This window comes from Balaenoptera borealis (genome assembly GCF_965194805.1).
Source record: "Balaenoptera borealis genome assembly, chromosome: 13".
NCBI lineage: Eukaryota > Metazoa > Chordata > Mammalia > Artiodactyla > Balaenopteridae > Balaenoptera > Balaenoptera borealis.
In genome coordinates, this window is record NC_138870.1 from 94,429,739 (window position 1) to 94,442,080 (window position 12,342).

Below are 12,342 nucleotides of genomic sequence, written 5' to 3' on the forward strand. Positions count from 1 at the left end.
ATTTTGTTGTTCCTTGGCGGTTTAAGATTATGGTTTTTGGGTTGATTAATTGAAGCTCCATAGTGTCTTCTCGTCTTATTTTGTTATCCCCGCCTTTTCACGGGGAGGTCAATTTCACTGATTAAAAGTAAGAGACAGTAAAACCCTCGTGTGGCCATTCATACAAGTCCTTATTTAGAGAACAAATGATTATGCTACCTTTGCATGGTCAGGATACCACAGCCGTTTAACGATTGTCACTGGGCAGGCGGTGCCTCTAATGCTGGTGTTGCCAGAGGTGATGTTTTGGTAAACAGACGGGGTTTGTGTTTGCCGAGTTCCTTTCAGTTTTTTAAATCTTTCCTTGAGTGCACACCTGTGTTGGGTTAACAGCGTTTTTAATAAATGATTTAGTGTTGGATTGTATTTATTTACTGTTAATTATCAGTATGTTATTAGTTGCTGATGTAAGCTTGTGCAAGGAGAAATATTTCTTGTTACTCATGTTAACAGTATTGCTTCTATAGTCTTATAGATTAGTCCAGTAATGAGGCTAGGAGTTGATTTACTTAATATTGGAATTGAAATGTGTTTTGTTGTTGATCTTGAATGCTTTCTTAATTGATGGCTGCTTTTAGGCCAACTATGGTATTGTTTGTTTTTACTCTCTAGTTAAGGTTGTATCCATTTCTAAAAAACTGTACCTTTTTAGACTAACGTTTAAATATACGTTGAAGCTTATTATGGTTTTTAGTATTATTTAACGTTGAACTGAAATTCTTTTCCTGGACAACCAGCTATCACCAGGCTCGTTAGGCCTGTCACCTCTACTTATAAATCTTCTCGCTATTTTGCCACATAGATGAGTTTGTTCTAGTAACTATTCATAAGTAGCTCATCTGGTTTAGGGTAGTTTAGCTTAAGTTCTCTTTGTTAAGTTGTTACTAGTTAAGTCATTATGCAAAAGGTACAAGGGGTAAGCTTTGCTTTTTATTACTTTTAATATTTCTTTTATCATTCCCTTATGGTACTTTCTCTATAGCGCCATCAGTGTTTAAATTTCTATCTCCTATCCTTTAGATGTCTGGTGAATGTGTTATTTGACTAGCTTGTGTCAGTATGGTGGGAAAGGTGTGGGCTAGGTTTAGTTCAAGACATACATAGATCATGAAATCTTCTAGGTGTAAACTAGGTGCTTTATTTAAGCTATGTCTTGTTTTATCCAAGCACACTTTCTAGTATGCTTACCTTGTTACGACTTCTCTCCTCTCGTATGATTGTTTAGCATGTGTTGATGGACTGTGGCTTTGTCATGGCACTTGAGGAGGGTGATGGGCAGTGTGTGCGTGCTTCATGGCCTTATTCAATTAAGCGCTCTACTCTTAATTTACTACTAAATCCTCCTTTAGTTTTTAGGTTTCATAAAAACTTTCATGTGGATAAAGGGTGTTCTTGGTGTAGAAAATGTAGTCCATTTCTTCCCACCCCATAGGTTACACCTTGACCTAACCTTTTTATTTTTGATTAATATATATTTATTATTTTTTATTTTTATTTTTATTTATTTTATTTTATTTTAGGCTGTGTTGGGTCTTCGTTTCTGTGCGAGGGCTTTCTCTAGTTGCGGCGAGCGGGGGCCACTCTTCATCGCGGTGCGCGGGCCTCTCACTGTCACAGCCTCTCTTGTTGCGGAGCACAGGCTCCAGACGCGCAGGCTCAGTAGTTGTGGCTCACGGGCCCAGTTGCTCTGCGGCATGTGGGGTCTTCCCAGACCAGGGCTCAAACCCGTGTCCCCTGCATTGGCAGGCAGATTCTCAACCACTGCGCCACCAGGGAAGCCCTGACCTAACCTTTTTATGTGTTATAATTATGCTTACTTCTGCTCCTTTTTAGGGTTGGCTGAAGATGGCGGCATATACACTGGAGTAGCCAGGGCTGGCGAGGTTGATCGGGGTTTATGGATCATAGAGCAGGCTCCCCTAGAGGGGTGTGAAACACCGCCAAGGACTTTGAGTTTTAAGCTGTTGCTAGTAGTACTCTGGCAAATAGTCTAGTTCTTATTATTATTTGGGTTTAGGGCTAAGCATATCGGGTTATCTAATCCCGGTTTCGGTCTTAGCTATCGTGTGATCAGAACATATTAAAGTCACTTTCGTAGTTTACTTTTGTTTTAATTATGGCTTTTTACAGCTTAATTAAGGTTTAACTTTATCTTGTATGGTTCTTTAACACGCTTTACGCCATAGTTCTATTAATTCGGGTCAATCATATGACCGCGGTGTCTGGCACGAAATTTACCAACCCTAATTAACATGGCTTAGTCACACTTTCTTTTATGGCTCAGTTTTTTTTTTTTTTTTTTTTTTTTTTTTAAAGGGCAGCGGCTTAAGAAGAATCCACCTGCTTTCTTTTTTTTTTTTTAAAGATTTATTGATTGATTGATTGATTGCCATGTTGGGTCTTCGTTTCTGTGCTAGGGCTTTCTCTAGCTGCGGCAAGTGGGGGCCACTCTTCATCGCGGTGCGCGGGCCTCTCACTATCGCGGCCTCTCTTGCTGTGGAGCACAGGCTCCAGACGCGCAGGCTCAGCAGTTGTGGTTCACGGGCCCAGTTGCTCCACGGCATGTGGGATCCTCCCAGACCAGGGCTCGAACCCGTGTCCCCTGCATTAGCAGGCAGATTCTCAACCACTGCGCCACCAGGGAAGCCCCCTATGGCTCAGTTTTTATCACTGCTGTCTCCCGTGGGGGTGTGGCTGAGCAAGGCGTGGTGAGCTGCTGGTACGGCGTGCTTGACACCTGCTCCTTTTAATCTTAGTGATTTAGGGGGCATTCTCACCGGGGTGCGGATACCTGCATGTGTAATTCTATTAAAAACCAATGGAAAGGCTGGGACCAAACCTTTATGTTCATGGGGCTAGTGGGCCCATCTAGACATTTTCAGTGTCTTGCTTTATGAGATGTTCGAGCAACATTAACTTGCTGCACATAGGTGATGTTTGTATGGTTGTATTACGTGGCTTATGTCAGACTTAGTATTAGATTTTTGATAAAATGGTTGGCGAATCTAGGGGGATGTCTGTCTATATGGGTGGTGAATATCTAAGTAGCTCATCTGTATGATAGGAAGGGGGTTGAGGTTGATTCATTGGGATATAGAACTGTTCTAAGCCGTGGGGGGAATAGTAAAGTGCTATGTCCTGTAACCATTAACTGATTGTACAACTCACGTTGCTCTTGCCAAATAACAGATACATCCAAGTCCAGCGACAATTTGCTTGACTGTGTTAAGACCTTTTAAAGTCATAGCTGAGTCTAAGCACTTTCCTCCCCAATATAAAAAATACCAAATGTATGAAATCACAGTTATGTGTGAGCATGGGCTGATTAGTCATTAACCCATTGAGATGTTTTATTTAATGGGAAAGAGTGGGCGATTTTAGGAGAGATGGCCCTGAAGTAAGAACCAGATGTCTGATAAAGTTCATCAATAGAAACCCTCACAAGCCATGGGCCTGGAGCGAGAAGAGGGACACCTGCCGAGCGGGTTGATGGTTTCACACGGCCTGGTGATTAAGCTCGTGATCTAATGGACAGGATTCCAAACATGTTGGCTTGGACCAATTTAACTTAATGTGCTATGTACGACCAATGATGTATATGTACTATGTAATATTAATGATATAATGGACATGCTTATTAGGCATGTGGTAAATAATGCAATGCACGATTATACATACAATATACGTGCATATATACATGGGAAAGAGACATTAGAGCGGTTGTGTGGCGGTAACAGACACGCACAGTACGCATAGCATGTATGTAGTAGAATGAATTATTTTTAGTACTGACATAGCACTGTAGTTTTATGAATGTCTTATAATATATTATTTTCAGGGAATAGTTTATATAGAATTTCAGCTCTGGGGGCTGGTGGTGAAGTTTAGTGCTTCTTCCTTGTGTCTCGGGGAGATATGTTGTTCTCCTTTTCCGGTTTACAAGACCGGGGTATTGTGTTATACTACAAAGACTCTTCATTTTAGGAACTTGTTTTCAATGAGACTAGTTACTGGTATTAACACTAGGATTAAAAGAAAGTATAAAACGAATGCAAATTGTCCGATAATCATATATGGGTGTTCCACGGGTTGTCCTCCGAGCCATGTTAGCGTTAGTAAGTTTGCTACTAGTACTCAAAATAAGAATTGACTGAAGGGTTGGAATATCATGCTTCATTGTTTGGATATATGGAGAATTGGAATAAATGCCAGGATTAGGATTGAGAGCAGCAGGGCCAAGACTCCTCCTAGCTTGTTGGGGATTGATCGTAAAATTGCATACGCGAATAGAAAATACCATTCTGGCTTGATATGTGGTGGTGTGCTGAGTGGGTTTGCTGGGGTGTAGTTGTCGGGGTCTCCGAGCAGGTCGGGTGAGAATAGAGCTAATATTAGTGAGGCTAAGGTTAATAGTAAGGCGCCTAGGATATCCTTGATTGTATAGTAAGGGTGGAATGGGATTCTGTCTGTATCAGATGGAATTCCTATGGGGTTGTTGGACCCTGTTTCGTGAAGGAATAAAATAGGTGGATGGCAGCTAGTGCTGTGATGATGAAAGGGAGAATGAAGTGGAAGGCGAAGAATCGTGTTAGTTTTGCTTTATCTACAGAAAAGCCACCTCAAATTCATTCGACGAGGGTAGTGCCGATATATGGGATTGCTGAGAGTAGGTTTGCGATGACAGTTGCGCCTCAGAATGATATTTGTCCTCAAGGTAGGACGTAGCCTATGAATGCGGTGGCTATGACTATAAGTAATAGGATAATTCCAATATTTCATGTTTCCTGAAAGGTATAGGACCCATGGTATAGGGCACGTCCTACGTGGGCATAAAGGCAGATAAAAAATATGGAAGCTCCGTTTGTGTGTATATATCGAATGACTCAGCCATAGTCGACATCTCGGCAGATGTGTGTTACTGATGAGAAGGCAGCTGTTGTGTCTGGTGTGTAGTGTATTGCTAGAAATTGGCCTGTTAGGATTTGTAGGATTAGGCAGATGCCTCGTAAGGAGCCCAAATTTCATCATGGTGAAGTATTTGATGGGGTAGGGAGGTCAATGAATGTATTGTTGAGGATTTTTATTAGTGGGTGGGTTTTTCGGGTGTTGGTCATTGGTGTTCTTGTAGTTGAATGACAACGATGATTTTTCATGTCATTGGTCATGGCTGGAGTCCGTGTGAGAATAATGATGACATATATTGTATTCATTTTAAGTATTATTTTTGTGATTAGTTTTGTGCGGGTTTCTTCAAAACCTTCGCCTACACACACACACACACACACACACACACACACACACACACACAATGGAATATTACCCAGCCATAAAAAGAATAAAATAATGCCATTTGGGGCAGCTTGGATGGACCTAGAAATTATCATACTAAGTGAAGTAAGTCAGAAAGAGGAAGACAAAGACAAATATATGATACCACTTATATGTAGAATCTAAAAAATAGTACAAATGAACTTACTTACGAAACAGAAACAGACTCACAGACACAGAAAACAAACTTATGATTATAAAAGGGGAAAGGTGGGGGAGGGACAAATTAGGAGTATGGGATTAGCAGATGCACACTAGCATACAAAAAATAGATAAACAACAAGAATTTACTGTAGGGCACAGGGAGCTACAGGTATAACCGAAACACTTTGCTGTACGCTGGAAACCCACTCAATAGTATAAATCAACTATGATTCATTAAAAAAACAAACAAGAAGAAATCACTGCCTAATTAAGATAAACCTGCTGGAATCAAAGGTGAGTTGAGACTGGAAAAGTCGGGCTAGAGACCACCACCAGAGACATCAAACCCTGGGGAGGGGTGAGAGGGGAGCCCCTGCTACCTCTCCTGGATCCCAACAATCCTAACAACTCTTTGGCTTTTTCCCGTGTTCAACCCTTTCATATTCCTGGCCTCTTGTTGCTAGTTCCCCCTGCCTCTCCCTTTATTCTGCCCCCAGACACTGCCCCCCCAGTGTCTTCTTTAGTCCAAAATAAGTGGCTTCTCTCCTCCCCTCACTCTCTAGGCCCCTCCCTTCATCCAGGCTCCACGCTCCTTCCTTCTCTCTCCCCCATCTGCCACCTGCATTCATCCCTCCCTTGCTGTGCTCAGCTACAGAAATGCCAAACTCCTAACACGTAGCTACATCTATGTTATCTCGCCCTCCTTTTCCCTCTAACAAGGTGCCTCCGTGCCTTGGCCCCCGCAAGTGTCCCTGGTCCCTGCACAGCTTGGGGAGTGGCTGAGTCAGGCCCTACTGCAGACTCTCATAGGTCCGGGTGAGCACCTCCAACTTCTTCTCCAGCTCCCGGGCCAGCTGCCTCAGCCTTTCAGCCGACTCCGTCTTTGCCCCCTCATACAAGTGCTTTGCCTCTTTCACCAGGAAGGCCACATCCATCAGAAGGCAGACACCTGCAGTGGCCACACCCACAATCCGGGCTCCTTTGGTCATTGCCAGAGCCGTGCTTTTGAAAGTAACCTCTTCCTGCTGGCTGCTTTGGACTGAGATTATTCCACTGCTGATGAAGACGTTTGCATCCACTGCTAAGCCAGGGTTGCTTTTGACCGTCTCCATGGCACGGATATTCATTTCAATGCGTTGCACGGCTTCTGTGAATTTCTTTGTTGTGCTAACAGTTTGGGGGCTGATCTTAAGTACCTCCAGGAGCGCCAGTTGACATCAGGCGACTGACTTCGGGTTTTGCTGACAATGTGCTGACGAGTTCCACGATGCTGGTGGACACACTGGTCACAGCAGCTGCTGCTCCCAGCCCTAATCCAGTGGCCGAGAGTGCCAGACTCGCCCCCGCTGTCATGGGTGCCAAAGCCAGGCCAAGTATGGTCAGGACACCAGACACAGCGCCAGTGGAGTTGGCCACAATTTTGGAGATGGTGCGGTCCCTGTGGACCTTGTCAACCTTGTCTGTGAGTGCGTGGAGCTTTCCTATGAGCTCCTCTAGCTCCCATTTTACCCGAGGAAACCTGTTCAAAAACCCCTTCCTGTCCAGCTGGTCTTTTTGGAGCGTGACTTGGTGCTCCACGGCCAAGTCTGTTTTCAGCTCACTCAGATATTGATGCAGTGCATCTGAGTCTTCCCTGTAACAATGAAGGTCAAGGGATTAGAAAGACAGTTTGCTTGTCCATAAAATAGGCTCAACAAGATCTATTCTGTAAATCACAGAGATTTTGTTATAAATCAAATAGAAGAGAATTTCACAAATGTAAATTTTTCTCTTTCAACATTAAACACATGTTTTTGTATCCTGTAGATGCTCCATATACTTATTCAATCATGGAATAAATAAGCAAAAGTCATCTTAGGATACATTTAACTTAAGATAGGTATTTGAGGGAATTCCCTGGTGGTCCAGTGGTTAGGACTCTGTGCTCCCACTGCAGGGGGCACAGGTTCGATCCCTGGTTGGGGAAGTAGGATCCCACAAGCTACGTGGCGTGGCAAAAAAAAAAAAAAAATGCTATTTGATAAAGACGCCTCAGAGGCAGGTCAACACAATCCCTTCCAAAGAGTAGGTAGAGTGGGAACTCCACAGATAAACACAGAGAAGTGGGATTGGAGCAGAAAAACCTTCATTCAGAGAACCTGAGTGTGTAGTGAGGAATCAACCTGCCCTTTGCCCTTGGCTACTAGGAAGGGGTCCCTAAGCCCCTAGAATATTCTGGCTGATACGAGTGTCCTCGTCTGCCTGGGCCTTTGGCCACTGGACAGTCTAACAGGGTGACATGTGATGGGGCCTCTGGGTCACGTGGTAGCACATCTGACCTCTGGAGGAGCTGGACACTAGGGCATTAGTCTGACCTCCGGGAGGGCAGGAGACAACAGGTCAGCTGTGCGGGCAGCACGTGACTGAGCCCAAATAAAACTCCATACACTGAGGGTCCTGTTGAAAAAGGTTCTCTCCTTGGTCAAGTTTTAGTCAGGCTCTTCTGAGCCCTCTTCTCCAATAGGCCTCAACCTCCGCCTTTGGTGTCCTGTCCTTGATGGCCTGTATTGCCCAGTCTCAGCAAAAATTCGTCCAAGTCAGTTTAGTGAGAAGCCTTCCCACTGTTTAGATCTTATCATGTTTGATATCTGATCAAACTCCTCATCTCCCACCTTTGATGCATAAGTCCTTTACTTGCTTTTAGCAAGAATCCTGTTAGCAAATTTCAACAAGAATCCCCCTGCCCTCGATGTCTCCTCTCAGTGATTTTCCATCCCACCCCCCTCACTCTGATCATCGGCTACAAATCCCCACTCATCTTTGCTGTATTCGGACTTGAGCCCATCTGTCTCCTCTGCTGCAATGGTCTTCACACCTATCACGATAGTCCTGAAGAGAGTCTTCCTTATTGTTTTAACAAGTGTCAGAATATATTTCTTTAAACAGGGTGAACGTCCCTGGTGGGCAGTGCTCCGTGTGTCCTGCCACACACTGAATCCAAGACAGTGACACGTCCTGAGGACAATGGAAGCTTCCTGTGTGAAACCCGCCCAGACTCTGCCCTGTGGCTGATGGGAACCGGCACCCTTCCCTGTAATAAACCGTAACTGGGATCGTGACAGTTTTCAGGGAGTTCTGTGCCTCCTTCTAGGGAATTCTCAGACCTGATGGTAGCTTTGGGGATCTCCCAAATTTGCCATTGGTGTCAAATGTAAGGACAGTCCTGGGGGCCATGCCCTCAGCCTTTGCAGATTGGCTAATTCTGCGTACTTAAAGGTTTTTTAAACCCAAAATCAGAGCTAGAAGGAACCTTAACCATCATTTTGCCTGGCATCTGCTTTCCTTCAAGCCTGATGCCCTTGGCCTTCCCAGCTGAAGGTCACTGGGTCCATCCACTGCCCCAGTTGACTGGGAAGCAGGTGATATGCTATTAACCCTGGTTCTCCTTGGACTCTCCAGCCCGCCTCACTGATTCCTGACCCATCACCCAGCACCCCCGACCTCTCAGGGGTCACCAGCCTAACTCATACCTTAGCTGGTGACAGCTTCACATGCCTGCACACCAAGGCCATGTGCAACTTTATGGAACCTCTCAAAGATTCAAGAGACTTTAAGAAACATCCATGTGAACTGCTAAGCCTGAAGAGACCTGCATTTGCACAAGCTGGTGGAGGAAGAATTTTCCTCTTTGGTGGGGACTTGTAAAGTCTCGTCAGAATCCCTCAAATTACACAAAATTGGCAGCCACTCATTGTGATGCTGGAGGTCTCACTAAGCCACACGGCCTTCCCACTAGTCAGGGCTACTCTATGTAGATTGGAAGAGGGTCCCAGATGGCAATGGAGAACCCCAGGTCCCAGGCAGGGTGTGGAGGACACAGTCACCCAGGGCCCTCTACGCCCAGCATGAGAGGATCAAGTCAGGGAGGGAAGAAATGTCCCCTCTCCCACTCACAGGGCCTCTGCTAGGGTCACAGCCCCTTCTGTTTTGTGTCCTAGGGACCCACTCGTCTCACTCTAGTCCCGGCTCTGCTGCCCAAGCCTTCCTACTAGTCCTCCAACCTGGACCCCTCTGCTCCATCCTGACCCCTGGGTCTGACCCTGGTCCAGGCCTCCCTGGGCCTTTGGATGAGATGATTGCACTTGGTTCCCTGCCTCTGACCCTGCAGTTCACTTTAAGTCTATGACCACAATCCATCAGATTGAATTGCTATTCCCACTGGACATATGACAGATCTGAGACCCCAACTCTTAAGCTCAGAGCCCCAGAGCTGGGCAGGGATAGAGCCAGGATCCAACCCAGCTCCATCCAATTCCACTCCAGCCTCTCTGCCTTATGGGCCAGCAGGATCCTGCAGTGTTGGTACAGTTCCTAAGGTGGGGAATAAAAGGGCTCCAGCCAGAATCCCCAGGAAGGCAAACTGATGGTGTCAGGATTTTCTGACTTGTCCCAAATAAGAGTCCTGCTTGGTTCTCATCTACAGGAAGCAGACCCTTGGCTCCTGTCTCTTCCCAACAGCTTTTGAGAGTTAACATTAGGAACCTGGGCCACAGCAGTGAAAGCTCCGAATCCTAACCACTAAACCACCAGGAAATTACCTTTAGAAGCTGTTTTTCAAAGCAGTTGTTTAAATAGTGGTGGCGCAGTGTTGGATCCTCAGGTTCCCTGAAATAGAATACTCTGGACCTCGATGGCCACCTTTATTCACCTAGAGAAAGGACTTTTCCATTTGGAGGTGAACCTGTTGGAGTCACAGGGTCTGGAGAAAAACGGAGGAAGTTATAGGAAGAGACAAACCAAAACCGTATAGAACCAGCTGGAACCAAGGTGGCAAGGTATCTGACCTCACCAAACCCTCAGTCTCATTCTAGGCTGATTTTACTACATTAGCTACTAGATGACACACCTACGGATGACCATGACTGGAAGATGCAGACCAAAAAAGGATAAAAAGGGCGTGGCACCCCATTTCCAGGAAAGCCTGACCCCTTCCCTGCAGATGAATGCTCTGCCTCCCTGTCTGTCATTAGCCTCACTCCTCTTCCCTCTGTCTTTACTCTTTAAAATCAAATCCCTCTCACCATGTGGGTGAGAAGCTGATCTGTGAATTAAGTTCCCACATCTCCATTCTTTGGCCACTGAAGAAAACTTGGGCTGCATGGATCTCAGCTTCGGTTTCGGGTTTTTTTTGGTTGCAGAAACCTGAACTAGCATCATCTCTTCTGTACTTTCTTTTAATTCTTGTGCTTATATCAATAACAAGCGAGATTGAAAATAACCTCCTAAAAAGAAGAGCCTTTGCAGTCTATTTACTACCCTGCTTTTGTAAATCAGAAAAGAACAGCATATCTCCCCTAAGACTTAAGGAAGATGCTCCAGCTCCACCTTCAGCTCCCAAAGCTGAAATTCTACTGAGACGATTCCCTGAACAATTGACTTATGGGACATTAACACTATCTTTAAGTGCTCCAGCTCCACCTTCAGCTCCCAAAGCTGAAATTCTACTGAGACGATTCCCTGAACAATTGACTTATGGGACATTAACACTATCTTTAAGTACTCTATAAGCATTAAAAAATAACCTCATAAAAACTGAAAATAAAATAAAAGAAAGTTAACATTAATTGAGCACATACTATGTTCAGCCATCATGTGAAGCACTTTGCATGCATGATCTCAGTTTCCTCACAATAAAACTGAACAGATGAAGAAACTAAGGCAGAGAGTAGTTCAGTAACTTGTCCAAGGTCATAACATGCCCCTTCCTTACAGGTTTCATCTCTTCTCAACCTGAGGCTGTTCACTGCCAGCAAATGACAAGGAGGAAACATTCCCCATGGAAGCTTGAAAAGGAACATCCTCAACCCCAACCATAGGATCCTGCCTGGAGGAGGTGTGTCTGCCAGGAGGAAACGAGCCTGGGGCAGGGGGATGTGAGTGACATTCCTGGTGCATCCATGCAGGTTACCTGGACAAAGCGGCCTTAGTCTCAATTCTCTTCAGGACTTCAGTCAGCAGGAGTAGCAGTTCCTCTCTGCTCATTATGTCCCAGAGGCACCCAATGACGTCCTCAAAAAAGCTCTCAACATCTAGATGAAAAGAAAAGGGAATAAGATTAGAAGAATTTGTGGTGGAACATAAATGGTATTGAGTGTAAAGGGGTTAAAATTCATCTTCCTGAGCAGCAGTCACCTGGGGTACTGTTGGTGGAGTTACCTGCTGTTATGGATGGAACTGTTTCTCTCCCACCCTGGAATCCATATGTTGAAGCCCTGACCCCCCAGGTAGGTGACTGTATTTGAAGATAGGGCCTTTAAGGAGGTAATTACTGTGAAATGAGGTCATAGGTGTGGGGCCCTAATCCAATAAGCTTCCTGTCCTTCCTAGAAGAGAAGAGATACCAGATTCTCTCTCTCTCTCTCTCCCCCTCTCCAATCTCCTCCCCCACCCCGCCCCCGCTACAGAGGACAGGCCATGTGAGGACAGAGCAAGAAGGCAGCTGTGATTTGCAAGCCAGGAGGAGAGGTCTCACCGGAAACCAACCCAGCCAGTACCTTGATCTTGGACTTCCAGCCTCCAGAACTAATTATCTACTCCTGGGATTTAGATGTCTTTAGGAATCTAAAATTTTAAACCTTTAGAAAGAGAATGAAGACAGGGCACATATGGTTTATTAGTTACCACTTCCAGCAGAGTCTGGAAAGCACCCGATAAATGAATGTTTTCATGTTTTGTCAGTGAAACAAACAAATATTCACATTAAATGGGAAAAAGACTGTAATGACTATAAATAGTCTCAGGTCAGTACACGGCAAGATTACCGCCCAAATGAGTTACCAAAAACATGTGTGT

At 45.0% G+C, this 12,342-nt stretch overlaps 1 pseudogene across 1 annotated transcript in view; it reads right to left on the reverse strand.

The window, feature by feature from the left end:
• Nucleotides 1-12,342, reverse strand: part of LOC309609205 (apolipoprotein L2 pseudogene) — an 18,535-nt pseudogene continuing 6,193 nt past the window's right edge. Inside the window, exons 3-4 of the transcript XR_014249725.1 lie at nucleotides 11,459-11,579; nucleotides 1-7,144 (exon numbers count right to left, since the gene is read on the reverse strand). The product of XR_014249725.1 is annotated as an apolipoprotein L2 pseudogene (transcript). The remainder of the gene's footprint in view (nucleotides 7,145-11,458; nucleotides 11,580-12,342) is intronic.